We start from the raw sequence: 23,358 nt of genomic DNA on the forward strand, positions 1-23,358 counted from the left end.
CCTTTATCTAGACTTTCACATGGACAGCTCTAACTGGTTTGGCTCAGATTCACTTCAGTTCATACACTCAAGAACACATTTATCAGACACCAGACAGCAAGCCTCCTTTAGACAGTCAATATACTGCAGGAGAGACACTGAAAAGTGAAATTCTAATTATTCTTGACATAGGGCATTCTAAGGGTGTTTCATGCCAAAATAATGAAAGTTATTTTTCTTCAGAAAACTGAAAGACGATGCATGAGGCATCTTCAGGTTTCCATAGAAATGGAATTAAATAAGAAACATGTGGCACCTTCTGATGGATACAGATCATCCTGAAATCACTTCACATCTGTTGGTTAAACAGAGAAATAGCTATAAATCTTTTTGAAAACAAAGGGGAGAAAAATGTAGCAAATATATCAAGTAATACCTTTATGGCATAATTTAGCATGACTCCATAAAGAAGGTTATTTATAATGGCAGAATTATTTGTCACATACCACTTTTTAAAAAGGAAATTAAAATTATAGATGGGTTATGATGTTTAATATAGTCTTGTAAACTCTAGATATTTCGCTTTGCTATTTACAAACCTTATTTTTAATCATCAGCAACATTGTGAAAATTTAGAAATGTTTGCATTATAACTTGGTGTAAGCATATATCATTAGGATATATTTTTTTTAACAGTCCTCTGTCAAAATTTAAATGAGTCTTTCTTGCTCTTACACGTGCATACGTATGAAAGGAGTTATTTTGAAGGAGTGTTAATAGTGGATCAACGTATGTTTCAGAATAAATTGTTTATAACTATGTAAATACTTAGTGGGAAATGTGTATAAAGCTCACAGGAATTCAGAAATTTCCACCTTCTAAAAATGTTTCTGGAAAATACTTTCCTCACCATGTTCCATTTTCAGTAACATACAATTTAATTATCCAACATAACTATGTAAGAATTTTTATTTTTTAAAGCCAACATGGGATTAATTTTTTTAAGTTTTTTTTTTAAATTTTTTTTTAACATTTATTTTTGAGACAGAGAGAGAGAGAGAGAGCATGAACAGGGGAGGGTCAGAGAAAGAGAGAGACACAGAATCTGAAACAGACTCCAGGCTCTGAGCTGTCAGCACAGAGCCCAATGCGGGGCTCGAACCCATGGACCGTGAGATCATGACCTGAGCCGAAGTTGGACGCTTAACCGACTGAGCCACCCAGGCACCCCTTTTTAAGTTTTTTTTTTTAATGTTTATTTATTTTTTAGAAAGAGAGGGACAGAGCGTGAGTAGGGGAGGGGCAAAGAGAGAGGGAGACACAGAATCCAAAGCAGGCTCCAGGCTCTGAGCTGTCAACATGGAACCCAGAGCCTGACGTGGGGCCTGAATCCACAGACTGCCAGATCTTGACCTGAGCCAAAATCTGACGCTTAGCAGACTGAGTCATCCAGGTGCCCATGGGATTAATTTTTACTACTTTCATATCACTTATATCATAATATATGTATCCATGAATGTTAAAATATACACATTACTGAACAATTTATCATCATATAACTCGTCTTATACTTCATTTCTATAAGGAACATATATTATCCCTAGATAAGTGTTCTCATATGACAGATATAAAAATGAAAGATTTTCATAGATATTCACATAGCGTAAGATAAGATTATGACCTTCAAAAAGCCCTGTTATAAATATTTTTATCATAATCCACAGTCCTGTTTCCGGTAACTTTTAGAAAAGAACTATTGATTTTTTTCATAAGAATCAAGTAAGAAACAAAGGAATGAAAGTGATCTTCTGTTCCATTCAAACTCAATCACATAAACCTGGGTATTGGTGGTGTTGCTGGAGGCAGGGATGCTGTGGGAGCTCTCTTCTAGCACACGGTCTTGTATACTAATAAATACCCAATTTGCTCCTTTGTGCTCTCCTTTACTTTTTCAAATAATTATCCAATGGCCTCAGCTACAAAAGTGAAAGCTTCAAATTCGACTGAGAAAAATGAGAAAGGACCGCACCCTGGGTGAAGCAACTGTCTGATTTGAACATTAAATTGTAGTTTTGTATGCCATGCTTTTTTTCTCATACTCGAGGTTGACCCCTATTAAATACCAGGATCTGTGATAAAATTCTGGCCTAGTATGAATTTTCAGCCAAAGAAAATAAAACCATTTCAGGAAACTGTTATATAAGATACTGAAATTTAATGATATAATTTAAGTGGCATAACATTTTGAAGGGATATTGGAGGTCAGAGTTAAACTTCTTCATTTTCTGATGTAGAGAGACTTAACAATGAGTTTTAATGACTTGTTCAAGGTCATTGTTAGCTTTCATTAGACGTAATTTGCGTATTTTATTTAGTTTCTTTGCTCTTATATGCCTAGTGGTACTTCTTAACATTTTTTCCACTCCAATGTAAGATTATTCATGGGGATGGGGACTGCATAACAGGGACATAATCCTACCCCTCAAGAAAGAACCAAGTGGCCATTAAGAGATGCTGTGGGAGGATGGCTTCCATTTGGAAATTTCCTTTTTTTTTCTCGACGTTCAGGGCAAAAGGACATCACTTAATAATTGTTCTAGACTAGGGTTTTAATTAATTCCTAGAATTCTGAGTGAATTTACACGTCATACTGCAACAAAGTCATTGGCCCTAAAACATCCTGCACCCTACACTCTTTAAGGTATTGTCTTAAAAGAGGGAGAGGGAAAGGACGAAGGAGATGGAGATATCAAGTCCCTCCTGAACATCTCTTCGGCATTACGTAAAACGAGTGTCTGTGTACTTCATAGTAAGAAGAGATGTGGAGGACATACAGCTCTTTTGTTAAACCCCGATGACCTTTTTAAGAATCACTTTAATCATTTTGATGGGAAAAGTAAAAGATTTGAAAACAAAAAAAAGGCAACAGAGGGGCATCTGGGTGGTTCAGTCGGTTAGGCGTCCTCGTAACCCCTCTCCCTCAAAAATAGAAGAAAAAGGAACAAAAAGATGTGTCAAAGAGTCTCAAGAGTAGTGTGGTATGTAAAGAAGAATTTCTTACCAATTTCTCATAAATATATCTGGTCTCTTATTTTATACTTATAAAATGCCTAATCACAATAGCAGTGGTGTGAGATAGAAACTCTGTCCCACCACCACATCCCACATCCCAGGGATCCCACATCCCAGGAGGTGACCTGATTACTTTTGAATGGAACAGAGAGGTAAATGGGACAGAGAAAGCAAACTATTACAGTAGCTCTAATTCGCTGAGTGTCAAATCTTTGCCATCTGGTTAAAAGTGACAACCTCATTGTCTACTTTTCTGTACTTGTCCGGTTTCGTTCTGTCTGTGACAATTCAAATTTTGTTGCCAAAGTTACTCTATGATCTGTGGTCAAGTCAGTATCTTTTCTTGTACTTTTTGAGAATTGCCTGAGTATGGAGTATAATAATAAGAAGAGCCACATTTATGAAACTTTGGATGATTTGTCTGAAAATCACAGATTTTTGGCAGTGTACGGAGATTAGGATTTAACTTTCCATTTCCATAGCCTTTCAACAAGATTTTGTCTTAAAACTCCCAGGGAAGAGAAGTTGAAATATTTTACTTCAGGACTTAATATATAAAATGCTCACTATAGCAAAGCTACTCCTTAAGGTAAATATTGAGAATATAAGAGAAAAAGTATCAATTTTGTATGTGCTTAAAACAAAGAAACTAGATATATTCAGCATGATAAATTAGACTTGGACACTTCTAAAAAAAAATATATATATACATATATATATACACACACATATATATATTTTTTAGAGTTTATTTTGAAGACAGAGACAAAGCGCGAGTGGCAGAGGGGCATAGAGGGAGGGAGACACAGAATCCTAAACAGGCTCCAGGCTCTGAGCTGTCAGAGCAGAGCCTGATGCAGGGCTTGAATTTACTAACTTGCCAGATCAAGACCTGAGCTGAAGTTGGATGCTTAACCGACTGAGCCACTCAGGCGCCCCGAGACTTGGACTCTTCTAAGGCAATCTGAGAAGTTATAGTTCTTTAGAGCCTCTAATCTTTGTCATTAATAACATGTTTGTGGATTACCAATATATATTTTTATATAATTTCCCCATGACACCTCCCACCTTCTGGCTGTTATCTAAGAAAGAGTCAGGATGGAAAAAAAGGAATTGGCATTTACTGAGCATAAAAGCTAAGCCAGGAATTCGTGTTTCACATTTTAAAAAAATTTTAAACAGTGATTTTATGAGGAATGCATTCTTCTTCATTTTTTAGATGAAAAGAAAAACTCTGAAATTTAAGGAAATTGAACATGTATCACTTCCTAGGATGTGAAATAATCTTTGAGATGTTAAGGCTCTTTATCTTTGCCACTTGTGAGCTGTGATCACTAGATCCTACCTGATTATTTAAAGTTCTAATGGAAGAGACATAAGTTTCTGACTCTATCTTTGACCATTATCAACAGATTGCTAACATTGGTGGCAGAGGAAAAGAGAATCATTTCACAGCCAGTCCTTCTGTGATGCTGAAGGGTGTAGGTTGAGAAGATGGTCTTTGATTTAACCAAATGTGTCAATCACTGATATCTTTGCAATCAGAAAACACAGGATGAAGAGAGGGGGCACAACTGAATTGTTCTCAATTCTGTTCACATCTTTCCAGCTCTGGGGCAACCACCTTGCTTCAGGCAGCCATCTTTTCTTTCCTGGAGTACTGTGGTAACTTCTTCACTGAGCTTCCTACAACAATATACGTGCCCTTTTGATGCAGCCTTCATGTAGCTATCCCCAATGATGTTCCTTGAGCTCAATTCAGTCATGTTACTCTCCTACTTTCTAATCTTTTCCTGGCTTCTCATTTTTTGCATGGATGAAATTCAACATTCTTAAACTGTTCTAATAGCTCTTATATCATCTGGTCACTATGATCTGGAAAATTAGAATATAATTTTCAGGAGAAAAGTAAATGGGTAATAGATATCACCAGATGCAAAACAAATAATTCTATATAAATATATTGAGCTTTATTTGCAATAAATATTCATAAGTTTTTACCTTATAAGAAAGTTCTCCTGTTCTTTACAGATTTTGAAGAATTTTAGGAGATGACAGAATTTTTTTCTCTCTAATCTTTTAAAAAGTATCTGTGTTGAGTACAAAGCTCAGGAAACAGTATGTGTTAGTAGACCTCAGACTATTATTTTGACATCATTTTATGAAACTCTTTCTGACTAAAAATTTTTCAATTATAAAATATAAAGGATAAATAAAAGAGTAAAAAATATATTCTGTTCTTGTGAGAAAGCTAGGTATCAGAGAGAAAAAATTGTCCAGGGTCAGGCAACAGTTAGAAATGAGCTAGTCTTCAAAGTCAGTGGCACAATTCAGGTATATGATCCGTCGCTTTTTCAACCACTCCATAACCACCTGCTTTCTATTTAAAGATAGATTTCAGAAAACATTTAGAATCATTCTTTCTACTAATGCAATCCTTTCTCTCTAATGCAATATATTGCATTAGAGGTTATTTAAACAGTTTCTATTCAAATGAACCTTGTTTTTCTGCCAGGTACTTTGGAGAAATGATGAGTAGGAAAAAACTTTACAATGTGCATGGTGCCCTACATTGCCATATTGTTATTTAACAATTACATATATATGTTTGTATTAAAATAATGAATAAAAGTGGCTGAACATTGAGTGGGGTACAAGTAAGTGAAACCACTGTAAATGCACTGGAAAAAAATTGTAATAGCTCATATGTTTCCTACTTAACCTGGTAAAATTTCATGAACTGTAGTAATACCAGATCTTTTTGTATGTTTTTAAAATGCAATTTTATAGCTTCTAATCATAGAAAAATCATGAGTTCCTGTTGTTAGAATGGAAACAGGACAAACAATAATATTCACATGCTTTTCATGCTTGTGTTACATGTAGGAAGGGACATTCAAAATCAAGGATATATAGATAAATAACAGTACTGTGTAGGCCTAACCACTGATTTTTTTCAACCGTTTTTCAGTTCACGGTCTGCCTGTATCTCTGCTAATACACTTTGAAGAGGCAGGATTTTTCTCAGTGATTGGCATGACTTTGATTCAGCACAGCAAGGACAAGTTAGTTGGGACAGATGGATATTTAATTTTTTTGTATGCTAAAGATCATAGAGTTGTACTTGTGTGGTTCCAATTGAAATACACTTTGTTGTTTTAACATTTCTTTTCTATTTTAAGCTTATTTATTTCTTTTTGAGAGAGAGAAAGAGTGAGGGGGGAGGAGCAGAGAGACATAGAGAGAAAGAGAGAGAGAGAATCTCAAGCAGTATGTACACTGTCAACGTGCAACCCAACGCGGGGCTCAAACTCCCAAACTGTGAGATCCTGACCAGAGCCCAAGGCAGATGCTTAAGCAACTGAGCCACCCAGGTGCCCCTGCTTTGTTGTTTTAAATAGCATCTTGGGTAGTCTATGTGTCTGCCATCAAACACCATCAGAAAAATGTTTAACATAATCTTACCTACTGCTTAATTATAAAAATGAGAAATTTTTTCTTGAGTCACTATATCCTCCAAACCCAAGTCACTCTTCTGTATAATTGATACAAGCATTAGGTTACCTATTTAACTGATGATGTTTTAGAAAGACTAGTCTGGAAACATTTAATGGAATCTTTGCTCTACTGCTTAACAACTGAATCGCAGATGCTAAGTTGGTAAGTTATTTGAGCTTCAATTTCCCCAACTAATGCCTATTATTAGTTTTTGATAGTTCCCAAAGCATTAAAGTACATAATTTGTTTGAAAATATTTTATATGAGATGAAGAGCTTTTTATGAGAAATTTAGGGAATAATTTATGCTTTTTTTATAATGAAGTGTTTTGGTCAAAAGATCATAAGTTGTAAGTGCATTAAAATAGTTACAGAAGAACGATGTCATTTTAATTATAATAAACAACTTACATCACAGGATCATTACATACAGAAAGATTCACCATATCTTTGCATTTCACAGTGCACTGTACATAAATGTGAAGTATCCACTGTAGCACTAAATCATCAAAGATTATTTTTCTTACTGATGTATAATCTAAACTGTTTTCTAACACATTCTGTGAGAAATTTATTAAATTTTAAAATGCATACTATAAATGAAGTTATTAGTAAATATGACTATATTAAGACAAGACAGCATTGGATATAAATTCAAATGACTACTAAAAGACAATATGTATTAAACAAATATAAGGCAAAGAAGAATTTAAGCTTCAAGTATATTAGATCATATAAACTAATAAGAAAAAAAACTAGTAGAAGAATTTGTAAAAACATATCAACAAATGTAGAAATGAAGAAACTGTGGAAACCAATACATTTATAAAAAAAATAAATGGAGTACTAAATTGTACTCCATTCAAAGTAAATATCAGATATTTAGTTGTCAAATTGGAAATAAAATACTAACATTCTGAAAACACCAAGTGATTTCAAGGATGTAGAGCAGAGAATTCAGATTTTGTGCTGCTGAGAATTTAAACAATCATTTTGGAAAGTAATTGAACAAAATTCAGTAAGGTTGAAGACGTACATATCCCAAGACTCATCATTTCTATTCATAGTTAAATCGCTGAGAAAGTTTTTACATGCTTTTACATTTATTAGAGCATTGGGTATAAGGGTCAGTATCTGATATGACCTAAATGTCCATTGAAAGCAGAAGCTTACTATATTTTCAGTATATGTTTACAAATAATACTATTTAACATTTGAAATATTGAAGTGAACTATATGTATCAACAAAGATAAATTTCACAAATATTTTTAAGTAAGAAAATTTTGGAATGGAACTTTCAGTATTGTGTCATATGTAAAAATATAAAAACATGCAAAATAATGGTATGTATTTTGTAGTGCCTCACATACATTAACTAAAATTATAAAATGTAAGGGGAATAAAAAGCACTAAAATTCAGGGTAGTGGTTTTCCGTTAAAGCAGAAAGAAGGAAAATGAGATCAGAGAGGAGAACACAAGGAATTTTAATGTATTTATAAAATTTATTTATTACAAAGTAATGATGAGACCTGAGCTTCCAGAATTGGTACACTGGTTATTTTGATCAACAGTCTTGCTAAGAACAATTGGAAAAGCTGGACAAAGCATGAATAAGCATATGTTTGAAAGAATTGACAAGTTAGCAAGACTGTGAAGAATTGGTAGACCAAGCATTGGAAAAGATGCAATTCAAGCAATTTAAATTTGGAATTTGAGATTGCTTTAGCCTTGGGATATTTGTTAATTCTGGAAGAAGTGACTGAGAGATTTATGTTCCAAGAACTACTTGACAATCTTGTGGGACTAAGGATACAAAAATTGGAATCCAGGAATTTCCATGAGGAAGATGACCCAGATACCTCCACCATATTTAGGTTGGTATCTGAAATGTTCAGAATAAAAGAGCAAGTTTAAGCTAGAGGTGGACTGACTTTCTGAGAGCATCAGTTAAATATAATTACAATTACTTTATTTAGTTGATTTGGCTTTACTACCGTCTCTAGATCCCTAATAGGAATTGTCAAGATTGTGATTATTTTGGAGGGAAAAAGGAGGTGGTTAGTAATGGGAGAGAACAAGAAAAGGGCGTGTTGTTGTTGGCTAATGTTTTGTTTCTTTGCTAGGGTAATGGTTACAAAGATAATATTGTGATAAATATAGGCTGTATATTTTTGTTTTATGCACTTATAGACTTGTTGAAATATTTTAACCTAAGTAAAGCCAAATATGACTTTTAAAAAACTAGCAGGAGTTCAATAAATGTTAATTGATATTTGGCAAAAAAAGTCAAGCAAATAAGACAAAAGTATTAATATTTAATAAAGCTGATCCATAAGATCATGGATGTTTGCTTTATTGCCCTTTTGTAAGCATTATAAAAATGATACTCTCCACAAATAAATTTTTGTCAATGACACCTCAATAAAGCTGTAAATAATTAGTAAAAGAGTTAAAAAAAAACCTGTCAACAAAATGTACATTCCAAGAAAAGACTGAGGAAAATAAATCACTGTCACATTCATTCCAAGGAAACAAAATAGTATAACTGGCATATAAACGACTCAGAGGTGATACTTACAATAGTCTCAAGCCATTTCTGCACATTGTTTACAGGGTTCAGATATCTCACTTCATATAGTATAACTTTTTTCTTGAGGTCTTTTTGTTTTCCAGAGGGGGAAAAAATACCACAAAGTCATTTCACAGCTTTTAGAAACAACAGTAGTTAATGCAACTGTAGCTCATTAAGCTAATTCAAGAATCCTGCAAAAAGACAGCTAGAAACCAGGATTATAGATTCTGCCCCTTGAATTATCTGGAATAGTTGCGCAGTAGAGTAAGTTTGGTAAAAGTAATATGAATGAAAATCACATTTTGGAATCATGCAACTTGATACCTTTTTCATTCCACTGCCAGAACATCTCATTTAGCATTCTATATATATTTTTCTTCAGTAAGAGGTCAACAAGGTTGAAACTTCCTTTCCTGTATCATTATTTTGAAAAGTCTCCAGTTGAGTTGCTAGGGCATTTTTTTTCCCATTCAAGAGGAAAATTTTTATTTTTAATGGTCAAGTATAGCTCACTCGGTCTAGTTGTCTGGGAAGGAACTGTGTCATATATTAGGAAATGTGTCAACTCATTTCTAAAATAAACAAAACAGGTTATTGAGAATAACTCATTAAAAAACACCTTAACAAAAATCACATAGATGCAAATTATACATCAACCTAAGCACACACTCTACATACAGAGCCTTAAAGATGTAACAAATATTAAACTTTATGTATGAACTTCTAGTTTCTTCACTAGGGCATTAAGATGTTTATTTTGAGAAAGACAGAGCAAGCAGGAGAGAGGCAGAGAGAGAGGGAGAGAGAGAATCTCAAGCAGGCTCCACACTGTCAGTGCAGAGCCCGACGTGGGGCTCAAACTCATGAACCATGAGATCATGATCTGACCCCAAATCCAGAGTGGTGCTTATACACATGAATCAACCAGGTGCCCCCTCTTGGGAATTTTTAAAGGCAGGTGTCCTCTTGGTTTCTTCTCAGTGTTTCTACTGTTTAAAACATGTATACGCTTTATCCTGCCCTCACCCCATATTTATCTCATGTCCTGAAATACTGAGGCAACATTTACAGCCTCAATTGCTGAGCTCCTATTTCACTTGGCATCTTCTGCTGTTGCTATTTATTCCTCTATGCAAATCTTGACGTAAAAATCTGTTTCTTTAGGGCGTCTGGGTGGCTCAGTTGGTTAAGCATCCAGCTCTTGGTTTCGGCTCAGGTCATGATCTCACAGTTTCATGAGTTTAAGCCCTGTATCCAGGCTCTATGCTGACAATACGGAGTCTGCTTGGGATTGTCTCTCTTTCTCTCTTTCTCTGCCCCTCTCCCACTTACTCTGTCTCTGTCTCTCTCAAAATAAATAAACTTAAAAAAATTTTTTTTTAATCTTTGTATCTTCTCTCACTAGTAAGGATTCAATAAACACCAGATGATTTAGTCAATGAAGACGAAATCTCATATATATTTTATGTTATCTGCGACACAATCACTGCTTCCTGGAGATTGAGTGCGCTTATTGGCTCTACTTGTATTTAGTCCTAGAAATAGAGGCAACTTTCCAGAAACAAATGAACCCCCAAAAGGAAATTCAGGGTTGTCAGTACAAGAAGTGATGCTGGGGGTGGAGGGGGGTAGATAAATAAGGTGAAGGAAAAATGGGGATTAATTAGCAAGAAGAAAAAAATTGTGAATGTAATTTCCTTTGGAAAACAATGTTGTCTTTTGTTGCTTTTAATCACTGTTGACCAGTATGGAATTCACAGTATGATCTCATAAATTATGATCTCAACAAAAATTTCACAATAAATAAAACAAGTAAACATTTCATTATTTCCAAACTTTATTGTCATAAATATGGAAAACCTAACAGACTCTATAGACAAATTATGAAAATTAATAAATTAATAGTGATTGGGTGCAATGAATGGATACTGTACCAATTCTGATGCAAAATCAATGTATAAAAATAAATTGCACTTAAATGTTAGCAACACATGAATTGTAATTTTCAAAAAATGCTAAATATACAATTGTGGGAAAATACGAGCTCTACTGTAAATGTTGTTTGTTTAGATTAGAAAATTAAAAAATAAAATTGTGTCCCTATTTTATACAGTATTTAAACAATATCTAGGTAGATGAAAGTCTTAAATTAAAGTCACAATTTAACAAATTTTATCAATAAATTTGACAATTATTGGGTGTAATGAAAGATTTCTTTTAAGAAAAAGTATAAACCACGAACAACAAAGGTAATTTTTAGGATAATATCATGTATTTATTTATTTACTTTCGTAGGAGGATAGTTGACACACAGTGTTAACACTAGTTTCAGGTGTACAACATATTTATTCAACAAGTTTATATCTTATGCTAAGCTCACCAAAGTGTAGCTATAATCTGACACGGTACTACATATAACAACATTGACTATATTCCCTACAAAGGTAGTTATTAATATATGTCATTATGACAAAGTCTACAATATATATTCTGTACAGGACACCTCAAATACAAAAGCTGAGTCACAGAAAGAAAATCTTTACATTGTAGTCTTGACCTGATTAGTATTTACATGATAGGAAACTTTGAGAAATCAATCAGGGAAGACAACAGTACCAAAATAGACAAATGAAAAGGACATTCAAAGAGAGATCATAAATAAACACTAGCCTGTGAAAAATTATGCAATCATAAGAGTAATCATGAAAATACAAATTAAAAGCACGATGAGGAGTGCCTGAGTGGCTCAGTCAGTTAAACGTCCAACTTCAGCTCAGGTCATGATCTCACCCTTTGTGGGTTTGAGCTTCATGTCAGACTCTGTGCTTCAACTCAGAGCCTGGAGCCTGCTTAGGATTCTATGTCTCCCTGTCACTCTGCCCTTCCCCTACTCATGCTTTCTCTTTCTCTCTGTCTCTCAAAAATAAATAAACATTAAAAAAAATTTAAAAATCACAATGAGATATTATTTACTACTAATCGGATTGGGAAACCGTTAAAGTCTGACAACACTAAATGTTTTAGATGTGGTGCAACAGGGAATCCTAAGGCCATGTTGAGCATATCTGATATAATCACATTACAGAACAATATGGATATAGGGTAAATATTGAAGAGGAAATTTTAAGGTACAAGCCCGCCTCTTGGTTGCTGATCCAGAGACAGTTCTGTGTATGTATACACAATAACAAGTAAAAGCAAGATAATTTTACTGTTGTTCTTAGTGGTGAAACTTAGAACATATCTGATACCAATGTCCGGTAACATGAAAACAGAAAAATAGTGACTGTATTAGTCACCTAATATAATGACCTCATGTGACTTTATTTCTTTGAAAGCTCTATCCTCGAATAGAGTCACATTAAGGCCTCGGCATATGAATTTTAGGGAACATAATTCAGTCCACAACAGTGACGTTTTCATATAATGGATCGTTGTAGACCAGTAAAATAAATGATCAATAAAGATGAATTTAACAAACAAAATAAATGATAAGTATACAAAGCAGTAGCATATTTACTGCTTAGGAATAATAATAATGTGTAGTAAAATTGTAAACAGCTGTATAGGAATAAATAACTCAAGAAAGTCATTTCTTCCGCAGGGAGAGGACAGATGATTTGATAGCTTATGGGTATCACAACATTAGCTCAGTTGGTGCATATGTTTGTTCAGTGGCCTTTTTTATTTTTTTTTATTTTTTTATTATTATATTTTTTTATATATGAAATTTATTGTCAAATTGGTTTCCATACAACACCCAGTGCTCATCCCAAAAGGTGCTCTCCTCAATACCCATCACCCACCCTCCCCTCCCTCCCACCCTCCATCAACCCTCAGTTTGTTCTCAGTTTTTAAGAGTCTCTTACGCTTTGGCTCTCTCCCACTCTAACCTCTTTTTTTTTTTCTTCCCCTCCCCCATGGGTTTCTGTTACGTTTCTCAGGATCCACATAAGAGTGAAACCATATGGTATCTGTCTTTCTCTGTATGGCTTATTTCACTTAGCATCACACTCTCCAGTTCCATCCACGTTGCTACAAAAGGAGTGGCCTTTTTTTTTTCATTTGTATTAACACTTACATTCAAAAGTATGTATTACGCAACAATTTTGTGTCGAACATTTTTGTAGAATCCTGCGATACATTGCTGAGCACACTAAGGTTACCTACTCTTGTGGAGCTTACATTCTATGGCAGTACACGAAGAGTAAACATAAGAAAAAAGCAAAACAGAGGTGCCTGGGTTGCTAGGTCAGTTAAGCAGCTGACTCTGAGTTTCAGCTTGGGCCATGACCTCATGATTTCCTGGATTTGAGCCCCGCATCCAGCTCTGCGCTGACAGTGCGAACCTGCTTGGGATTCTTGGTCTCTCTCTCTCCCTCTCTCTCTCTCTCTCTCTCTCTCTCTGCTCTTCCCCCACTGGCACTGTCTTTGTCTCTCTCAAAATAAATAAATAACCTTTTTTTAAAAAAACAGAACGTATAGTCTTTAAGTAAAACAAGAAGAAAAATAGAACATATATTTTTTCAAACGAATATTTGTTTTCTAATATTTGTGTTCATCCACAAGAACTGTATTCTTTTTACTTTATACAGTTTGCAAGTTTCCTACTTGATCAGACCTTTTTTTTCCCCCAATTTTACTGTCAGAGTTTAGATCCAACCTGAGTAAATATGGAAGCATTTGCTATGCTATGTGTTAGCATGTTAGACTTAGTCCTAACTTCTAATTAGATCTCTAATTTTAATGCTAATAGTCTAGTAAGCTGCCTTACTTCTATATATAGAAACCTCTGTAATATAAGCAAACATAAACAAATGAATAAGGAAAGAACAGAAATCAGGTAATCTTCACATTGTCAACAGATTAAGTACAAAAGAGCAGCTGTTAGTTATTTGTTTAGTGCATAATATATATTTTCTTTTTCAGTAATGTTAAAAATGCTGATCAAATACCAACCCCAACTTAGAAAAAAACAAAAACAGAGAACAGCCAATTCAAAAAACAAGTAATCTAGTGCCAATAAGTGATAAAATGTTTTATCACATTAGTTATTCAACAAATACAAACTAAAATATAATTTTATTTATAATACAGGAATATATGTGTATCTATAGATATACATATATTATAAAATTGGAGAAGTTAGCTTTTACTATGTAACATTAAATAAAGTATATCCATATAACATCAAAATTATAGTTTGGAAAAATGTTAAAGCACATAGAAAAGACACAGAATGTTTAGTGAAAAATAGAGGATACAAAATTCTATTCTGTGACAAGTTCTTTGTTCCCAATTGTACAATATACACGTGTGCAAAGAAAGATATAAATAATGGTTGACATTTAATGAGTGTTTACTTTGTTTCAGACATGAGCTGAGGATTTTACCAGGATTATTTCACTAAATCCACATAAGAGCCCTATCATGTAGGTACCAATATTATCTGCATTTGACAGGTGAGATGAGTTTTAGAGAGATTAAGTTCATAAGGCTAGATATTGTGGAATCCAGGATATGAACCAAAGCAGTGAGATTCCAGCACCTTAATTACTATGCCAACTTGGAGGTAAACTGAGGTTACTCTTTATGATAAAAAATATAATTAGTTAGAGATTAAAATTATAATCCTGTTTCTAATGGTAAGGACAATGCTGCCCCCAGTATTATGCAAATTTCCAGGGGCTTATATTATTTTCTTTCGATTCATAGAAGTGATATTCATCATAGCAACAGCAGCTGTGAATATGAGAAACCTCCTCCTTAAGAGTCTAGGTCATCCTGACACTGGAAAAATTGTTTCCTGCCTTTTCTTCAAGCTAGAGCCTCCTAATCCTGCTTTTCTTCCCTCTCTCCCTATTCTTCTTTTCTCTTTTCTTGCCCTACTTTATCCTGAGTCACTGTTCATTTCTTAGGCATAGTAATTTAACAATCATTTTGTTGATTCCTTCCAAGTCATGTTGCCTGAATAACAAGACATTTTGCTAAGTGAAAACAGTGCCCAAAAACAGTGATGCTAAACTTTAATGGTTAATTGTCTGCTACATTACATAAATATGGCAATCTAAACAGAAAAAAAATATATATATAGCAGGCCATATCAAAATGAAATACAAATGACCAATATGCACTGGAAAAATCTTTCAAGCTTACCAGAAATTAAAAAAAATGAATACAATAGTCACCTCAAAAAATGACTTTGAAACTTTAAAAAATAACTTTAGCTTTAAAAATACATTACCCAAAATATATATTACTCAGTAGTATAAAAGGTGTTTTGGCAGTATTCAATGGTGTGAACTTTGCATTGCTACTTCTGGCCAAGTTCTTTGGCACTATATTAAAAGGAATCTTCATACTAAATTTATACATTTTGACCCTTTAATTATATGACTATCTTCTAAATGGAAGAATCTCCTTCTATTTTCTATATATATGGACAGTGGTTCCTATTGTCTCTTGTCACCTTTATTTTTAATAGTACTTATATTCAGACAGTGGAGTTAATATTCACCAGTCTCTATAGAGCATCTTTATAACGTAAAATTACATTATGCTCATTATAAAATTCTAGTGATCTATATGTGTTTATAAATAAGTACATAAGTATATACTAATTTTAATTCTAATTTTGTTCAAAGGAATTTGCCCCTACAGATATACACAATAGTTCTTCTATATTTCATATATAGTTATACTTTCTAACTTCACCTCTGAAACCAATTATCTTCATGGGTTTGCCTACCAATTCTGTTCAGAGCCCCCCCTTTTTTTTTTAATTTTATTTTGAGTGAGAGAAAAAGTATGAACAGGGCAGGGGCAGAGAGAGAGGACAGAGTGAGAATCCCAAGCAGGCTCAGCACGGCCAGCATGGAGCCCAAAGTGGGGCTCGAACTCATAAGCTGTGAGATTAATAAGACCTGAGCTGAAGTCCAACACTTAACCAATTGAGCCACCCAGGTGCCCCGTTTTCAACACTAGAATCTTAGTATTTAGTGAAATTTTCTCTCTCCCAATTCTCTTACCTGCAGTGTTTGGCACTGTGCTGTGTCTTGTTCGAGCTCCTCTTGCCCACATCATCTCATTTCTGCTTCTTCATGTCCATTTCCATCCCTAATACTTTCTTTATGTTAATGGCATTTTTTCCCTGAGGTATTTCTTCATTTATTATCATTGTTACAATTCTTTTTTTTTTATTTAAGGAGCAACATAATGTTTTATAATTCTATTTTTGAAAAATTTCTAGAATGTGCACATGAATCTATATTGACAAAAATTAAATTGGTGATTGGGGCTGTTGTAGGAGAAACAAAAATGGGGATCACAAAAGAACATCAGACATATGGGGGTTAATAGGTTCATTATCTTTTTTTCCTTCTTTTTTATTCCTCATATTTTTTAATTTCATTTTTTATATTTACATCCAAATTAGTTAGCATATAGTGCAACAATGATTTCAGGAGTAGATTCCTTAATGTCCCTCACCCATTTAGCCCATCCTCCCTCCCACAACTCCTCCAGTAACCCTCAGTTTGTTCTCCATATTTATGAGTCTTTTCTGTTTTGTCCCCCTCCCTGTTTTATATTATTTTTGCTTCCCTTCCCTTACCTTATGTTCATCTGTTCTGTGTCTTAAAGTCCTCATATGAGTTAAGTCATATGATATTTGTCTTTCCCTGACTGACTAATTTTGCTTAACATAATATCATCTATTTCCATCCACGTAATTGCAAATTGTAAGATTTCATTATTTTTGATTGCCCAGTAATACACCATTGTATATGTATATGTGTATGTGTATATGTATATGTATATGTATATGTATATATGTATATGTACACATATGTATATATGTATATGTACATATATATATTTATATATATATATCATATCTTCACTATCCATTCATCCATCGATAGATATTTGAGCTCTTTCCACACTTTGGCTATTGTTGATAGTGCTGCTAAAAACATTGGGGTGCATGTGTCCCTTTGAAAGAGCATACCTGTATACCTTGGATAAATACCTAGTAGTGCAATTGCCGGGTGGTAGGGTAGTTATATTTTTAATTTTTTGAGGAACCTCCATACTGTTTTCCAGAGTGGCTACACCAGCTTGCATTCCCACCAGCAATGCAAAAGAGACCCTCTTTCTCCACATCATCGCCAACATCTGTTGTTGCCTGGGTCGTTAATGTTAGCCATTCTGAAAGGTGTGAGGTGGTATCTCATTGTGGTTTTGATTTGTATTTCCCTGATGATGAGTGATGTTGAGTGTTTTTCCATGTGTCGGTTGGCCATCTGGATGCCTTCTTTGGAGAAGTGTCTATTCATGTCCTTTACCCATTTCTTCACTGGATTATTTGTGTTTTAGGTGTTGAGTTTGATAAGTTCTTTATAGATTTTGGATACTAACCCTTTATCTGATATGTCATTTGCAAATATCTTCTCCCATTCTGTTAGTTGCGTTTTAGTTTTGCTGATTGTTTTCTTCACTGTGCAGGAGGTTTTTATTTTGATGAGGTCCCAGAGGTTCATTTTTGCTTCTGTTTCCCTTGCCTCCAGAGATGTGTTGAGTAAGAAGTTGCTGCAGCTGAGGTCAAAGAGGATTTTTCTTGCTTTTTCTCTTTGAGGATTTTGATGGCTTCCTGTCTTGCATTGAGGTCTTTCTCTTCCATTTTGAGTTTACTTTTGTGTCTGGTGTAACACAGTGGGCCAGGTTCATTCTTCTGCATGTCGCTGTCCAGTATTCCCAGTACCACTTGCTGAAGAGACTGTCTTTATTCCATTGGATAGTCTTTCCTGCTTTGTCAAAGATTAGTTAATTGGCCACACATTTGTGGGTCCATTTCTGGGTTCTCTATTCTGTTCCATTGACCTGAGTGTCTGTTCTTGTGCCAGTACCATACTGTCTTGATGATTACAGCTTTGTAGTACAGCTTGAAGTCTGGGAATGTGATGCCTCCTGCTTTGGTTTTCTTTTTCAAGATTGCTTTGGCTATTCGGGGTCTTTTCTGGTTCCATACAAATTTTAGGATTGTTTGTTCTAGCTCTGTGAAGATGCTGGTGTTACTTTGATAGGGATTGCATTGAATATGTAGATTGCTTTGGGTAGTGTTGACATTTTAACAATATTTGTTCTTCCTATCCAGGAGCATTAAATCTTTTTTCCATTTTTTTGTGTCCTCTTCAATTTCTTCCATAAGCTTTCTATAGTTTTCAGTGTATAGATTTTTCACCTCTTTGGTTAGATTTATTCCCAGGTATTTTATTGTTTTTTTGTGCAACTGTAAGTGGGATTGATTTCTTGATTTCTCTTTCTGTTGCTTCATTGTCGGTGTATAGGAATGCAACCGATTTCTGCGCATTGATTTTGCATCATGCAACTTTGCTGAATTCATGAATTCTAGCAGTTTTTTTGGTGGAATCTTTTAGGTTTTCCATATAGACTATCATGTCATCTGCGAAGAGTGAAAGTTTGACCTCCTCCTGGCCGATTTGGATGCCTTTTATTTCTTTGTGTTGTCTGATTGAAGAGGCTAAACTTCTAATACTATGTAGAATAATAGTGGCAAGAGTGGACATCCCAGTCTTGTTCCTGTCCTTAGGGGGAAAGCTCTCAGGTTTTCCCCATTGAGGATGATATTAGAGTTGGGTCTTTCATATATAGCTTTTATGATCTTGAGGTATGCCCCTTCTATCCCTAATTTCTAGAGGGTTTTGATCAAGAAAGGATGCTGTATTTTGTCAAATGGTTTCTCTGCATCTATTGAGAGGATCATACGGTTCTTGTCCTTTCTTTTATTGATGTGATGAATCACATTGATTGTTTTGCGGATATTGAACCAGCCCTGCATCCCAGGTATAAATCCTACTCGGTTGTGATGAATAATTTTTTTAATGTATTATTGGATCCGGTTGGCTAATATCTTGTTGAGGATTTTTGCATTCATGTTCATCAGGAAAATTGGTCTCCTTTTTGATGGGGTCTCATTTTTGAGATGTTCTCCTTTTTGATGGGGTCTCGGTCTGGTTTTGGAATCAAGATAATGCTGACTTCATAGAAAGAGTTTGGAAGTTTTTCTTCCATTTCTATTTTTTGGAACAGCTTCAAGAGAATAGGGGTTAACTCTTCTTTAAATGTGTGGTAGAATTCCCCTGGAAAGCCATCTGGCCCTGGACTCTTGTTTTTGGGGGGAGATTTTGATTACTAATTCGATTTCCTTACTGGTTATGGGTCTGTTCAAATCTTTTATGTCTTCCTGTTTCAGTTTTGGTAGTGTATATATTTCTAGGAATTTGTCCATTTCTTCCAGATTGCCCATTTTATTGGCATATAATTGCTCATAATATTCTTTTATTATTGTTTTTATTTTTGCTGTATTGGTTGTGATCTCTCCTCTTTCATTCTTGATTTTATTTATTTGGGTCCTTTCCTTTTTATTTTTGATCAAACTGGTTAGGGGCTTATCAATTTTGTTAATTCTTTCAAAGAACCAGCTTCTGGTTTCATGGTTTTGTTCTACTGGTTTTTTTGTTTTTGTTTTTGTTTTTGTTTTGGTTTTGGTTTTGGTTTCAATAGCATTAATTTCTGCTCTAATCTTTATTATTTCCTGTCTTCTGCTGTTTTGGGGATTTATTTGCTGTTTTTTGTTTTGTTGTGTTTTTTTTTGTTTTGTTTTGTTTTTTTCCTAGCTCTTTAAGGCGTAAGGCTAGGTTGTGTATCTGAAATCTTTCTTCCTTCTTTAGGGAGTCCTGGATTGCTATGTACTTTCCTCTTATAACTGCCTTTCCTGCATCCCAGAGATTTTGGGTTGTGGGGTTATCATTTCCATTGGCTCCCATGAACTTTTTAATTTCCTTTTTCACTTCATGGTTAGCCCATTCTTTCTTTAGTAGGATGTTCTTTAGTCTCCAAGTGTTTGTTACCTTTCCAAATTTTCTTGTGGTTGATTTCGATTTCACAGAGTTGTGGTTTGAAAATATGCATGGTATGCTCTCAATCTTTTTGTACTTGTTGAGGGTTGATTTGTGTCCCAGTATGTGGTCTATTCCGGAGAACGTTCCATGTGCACTGGAGAAGAATGTGTATTCCACTGTTTTAGGATGAAATGTTCTGAATATATCTGTTAAGTTCATCTGGTCCAGTCTGTCATTCAAATCCATTGTTTTCTTGTTGATTTTTTTATTAGATGATCTGTCCACTGCTGTGAGTAGGGTGTTGAAGTCCCCTACTCTTATGATATTTTTATCAATGAGTTTCTTTATATTTGTGATTAATTGATTTATATATTTGGGTACTGCCACATTTGGTGCAAAAATGTTTACAATTGTTAGGTCTTCTTGGTGGATAGACCCCTTCATTATGATATAATGCCCTTCTTCATCTCTTGATACAGTCTTTATATTAAAGTCTAGATTGTCTGATATAAGTATGGCTACTCCAGCTTTCTTTTGTTGACCATTAGCATGATAGATGGTTCTCCATCCCCTTATTTTCAATCTGAACGTGTCTTTAGGTCTCAGGTGGGTCTCTTGTAAACCACATATAGATGGATCTTGTTTTCTTATCCATTCTGTTACCCTATGTCTTTTGATTGGATCATTGAGTCCAATGATGTTTAGAGTGAGTGCTGACAGATATTAATTTATTGCTATGATTTTGCTTGTAGAGTTGGAGTTTCTGGTGATCTTCTCTGGTCTTTTCTTGTCTTTGTTGCTTTTGGTCTTCATTTATTTGTTTGTTTTCATTTTTTCTCCCCTCAGAGATTCCCCCTCAAAATTCCTTCAGGGCTGGTTTAGTGGTCACAAACTCCTTTAATTTTTGCTTTTCTGGGAAACTTTTTATCTTTCCTTCTATTTTGAAAGACAGCCTTGCTGGATAAAAAAATATTGGCTGCATCTTTTTCTGATTCAGGACATTGAACATATCCCACCACTCCTTTCTGGCCTGCCAAGTTTCTGTGGCTAGGTCTGCTGCAAACCTGATCTGTCTTCCCTTGTAGGTTATGGACTTTTCCCCCTGCTGCTTTCATGATTCTCTCCTTGCCTGAGTATTTTGTGAATTTGACTATGATATGCCTTATTGATGGTCAGTTTTTGTTTAATCTAATGGGAGTCCTCTGTGCTTCCTGGATTTTGTTACCTGTGTCTTTCCCCAGTTTAGGAAAATTTTCCACTAGGGTTTGCTCACATAAACCTTCTACCCCTATTTTTCTCTCTTCCTCTTCTGGGATCCCTATGATTCTGATGTTGTACCTTTTTAATGAGCCACTGATTTCTCTTATTCTTAAATCGTGCTCTTTTGCCTTCATCTCCCTTTTTTTTCTGCTTCATTATTCTCTGTAAGTTTCTCCTCTATATTGTTGATTCTCTGTTCTGCCACACCCATCCTTGCTGCCGTGCCTCCATTTGAGATTGCAGCTCAGTTATAACATTTTTTATTTCATCCTCACTAGCTTTTGCTTCTTTTATTTCCACAAATAGGGATTCTAATCTTTTTTCGACTCCAGCTAGTATTCTTATTATCGTGATTCTAAATTCTGATTCAGACATCTTACTTGTTTCTGTGTTGGTTAAGTCCCTGGATGTCATGCCTTCCTGCTCTTTCTTTCCTTTGGGGTGAAGTCTTTTGTTTCATCATTTTGAGGGGAGAAAATAAATTAATGAGATAAAAAATGAAATTAAAAAAATTAATATTTTTAAAAAATATTACAATTAACAATTAAAAACAAACACATACACACATACAAATCAAATAAATGATGCTGGATCCTAAATGTTTTGGTCAGGTGTTGAAAGGGCTTGATAGATTAGAGAAAAATGGGGAAAGAACAAAAAAAGAGGAAATCATTTGAAAATTTGCAAAAATGAATACATTGAAGTAGACTAAAATAAAATGATGAAGATAAAATAGAATTTGAAAAAAAATTACAGAAAAGTAATAATTTTATTAGAAAAAATTAAAGAAAGATATTTTTAATAAGAATTGAAAATAAAAATGAATTTTTTTCTCCTTCTGTATTCAAGAAAAAGAAAAGAAATTAGGAAAAGAAAAAAGAAAAGAGAAAAAAAAGAGAGAATGAAAAACTGAATAGATAGATGGGCGAACAGACTGAAATTATGACTGAAAATATGACTGAAATTACTTTGTTTTCCTTAGAAGTAGAACTATGAAGTGCTTTACAGTACTTAAACTAATCTGGTAGAGATACTTGTGTTCCTGAAGAGCGAGGCTGGCCCAGTTGTGCATGGGTTAGTGTAAATGTTCCATTTTCCACTAGATGGCGCTGCTTAGCTTACTGGGGTGGATTGTTGTGGTGCTGGTAGGTGCCTATGTGCAAATGTGAGAGCTGTGAAAATCGCTACCCAGCTACCCAGCTACCCAGTCTCTAGTATTGGAACTCTGTTCTCCCTGATAAGCAATAATGCACTTGTCTTTTATCTTTAGCTTCTGTCCACTCTGTGCTTTTACACAATGCATGATGAAGCCCCAGGCAGCACCTCCCTCCTGAGTTTTGTCTCAGATGCGACTGTTTTTCCCAACCCCTTACTTCTGAGGGACTGTGGCTTTGACCCGTTCTGCCCCTCTGCAGGAGGGTGTCACTGAACAATGGTTGGGTGCTGGCCTCATCCAGGAATGTTTGCGGGTCCATGCTGTTGCCAATATCCAGAAACTGTGGCCAGGTGCCAGCCTGCCCCAGAAAAAATTCTCAAGATAGTGTAGCAGCAGCATTTCAGGGATTATGGAAAATCACAACACACTTCTGGCACGAGGCTTCACCCTTAAAGACCTTGTTCCAGCACCAGCCAATGTGGTTGTTCTCCTGGGTCCACTTGGGCCTTGCGTTTGGGAAACCCACACAGCCTCTACCAGGTGCCCTCCCAGCAGGGGAACCACCTCTCCCCATGTGGCCTGAAGACCCCTGGACTCCACTCTGCTTCTGTAGATTCTCACTTCCCACCAGAGTACCGCCAAATATTGTGCTGCAGAATTTCAGACTCTGTGCTCCCCCTGTTTATGTCTTAATGGAATTTAAACCATCTCCTTTCTCCTTCCTCCCTTTTTAGTTCAGTCCCTGTGGCTGTTTACACTATTTTACTTTCTCTCCAGCAGCTTTTACAGGGTGTTCTTTTCCTGTAATCTCCCCCCCCAAACCCCAACTCCATTCTCTCTACAGACAAAAGCAGCTCCCTGCCCTCTGTGGCTTCTCTCTCCCCCAGTTCACCTCTCC

This window comes from Panthera tigris, chromosome B1, assembly GCF_018350195.1.
Source record: "Panthera tigris isolate Pti1 chromosome B1, P.tigris_Pti1_mat1.1, whole genome shotgun sequence".
In the NCBI taxonomy this organism is placed as follows: Eukaryota; Metazoa; Chordata; class Mammalia; order Carnivora; family Felidae; genus Panthera; species Panthera tigris.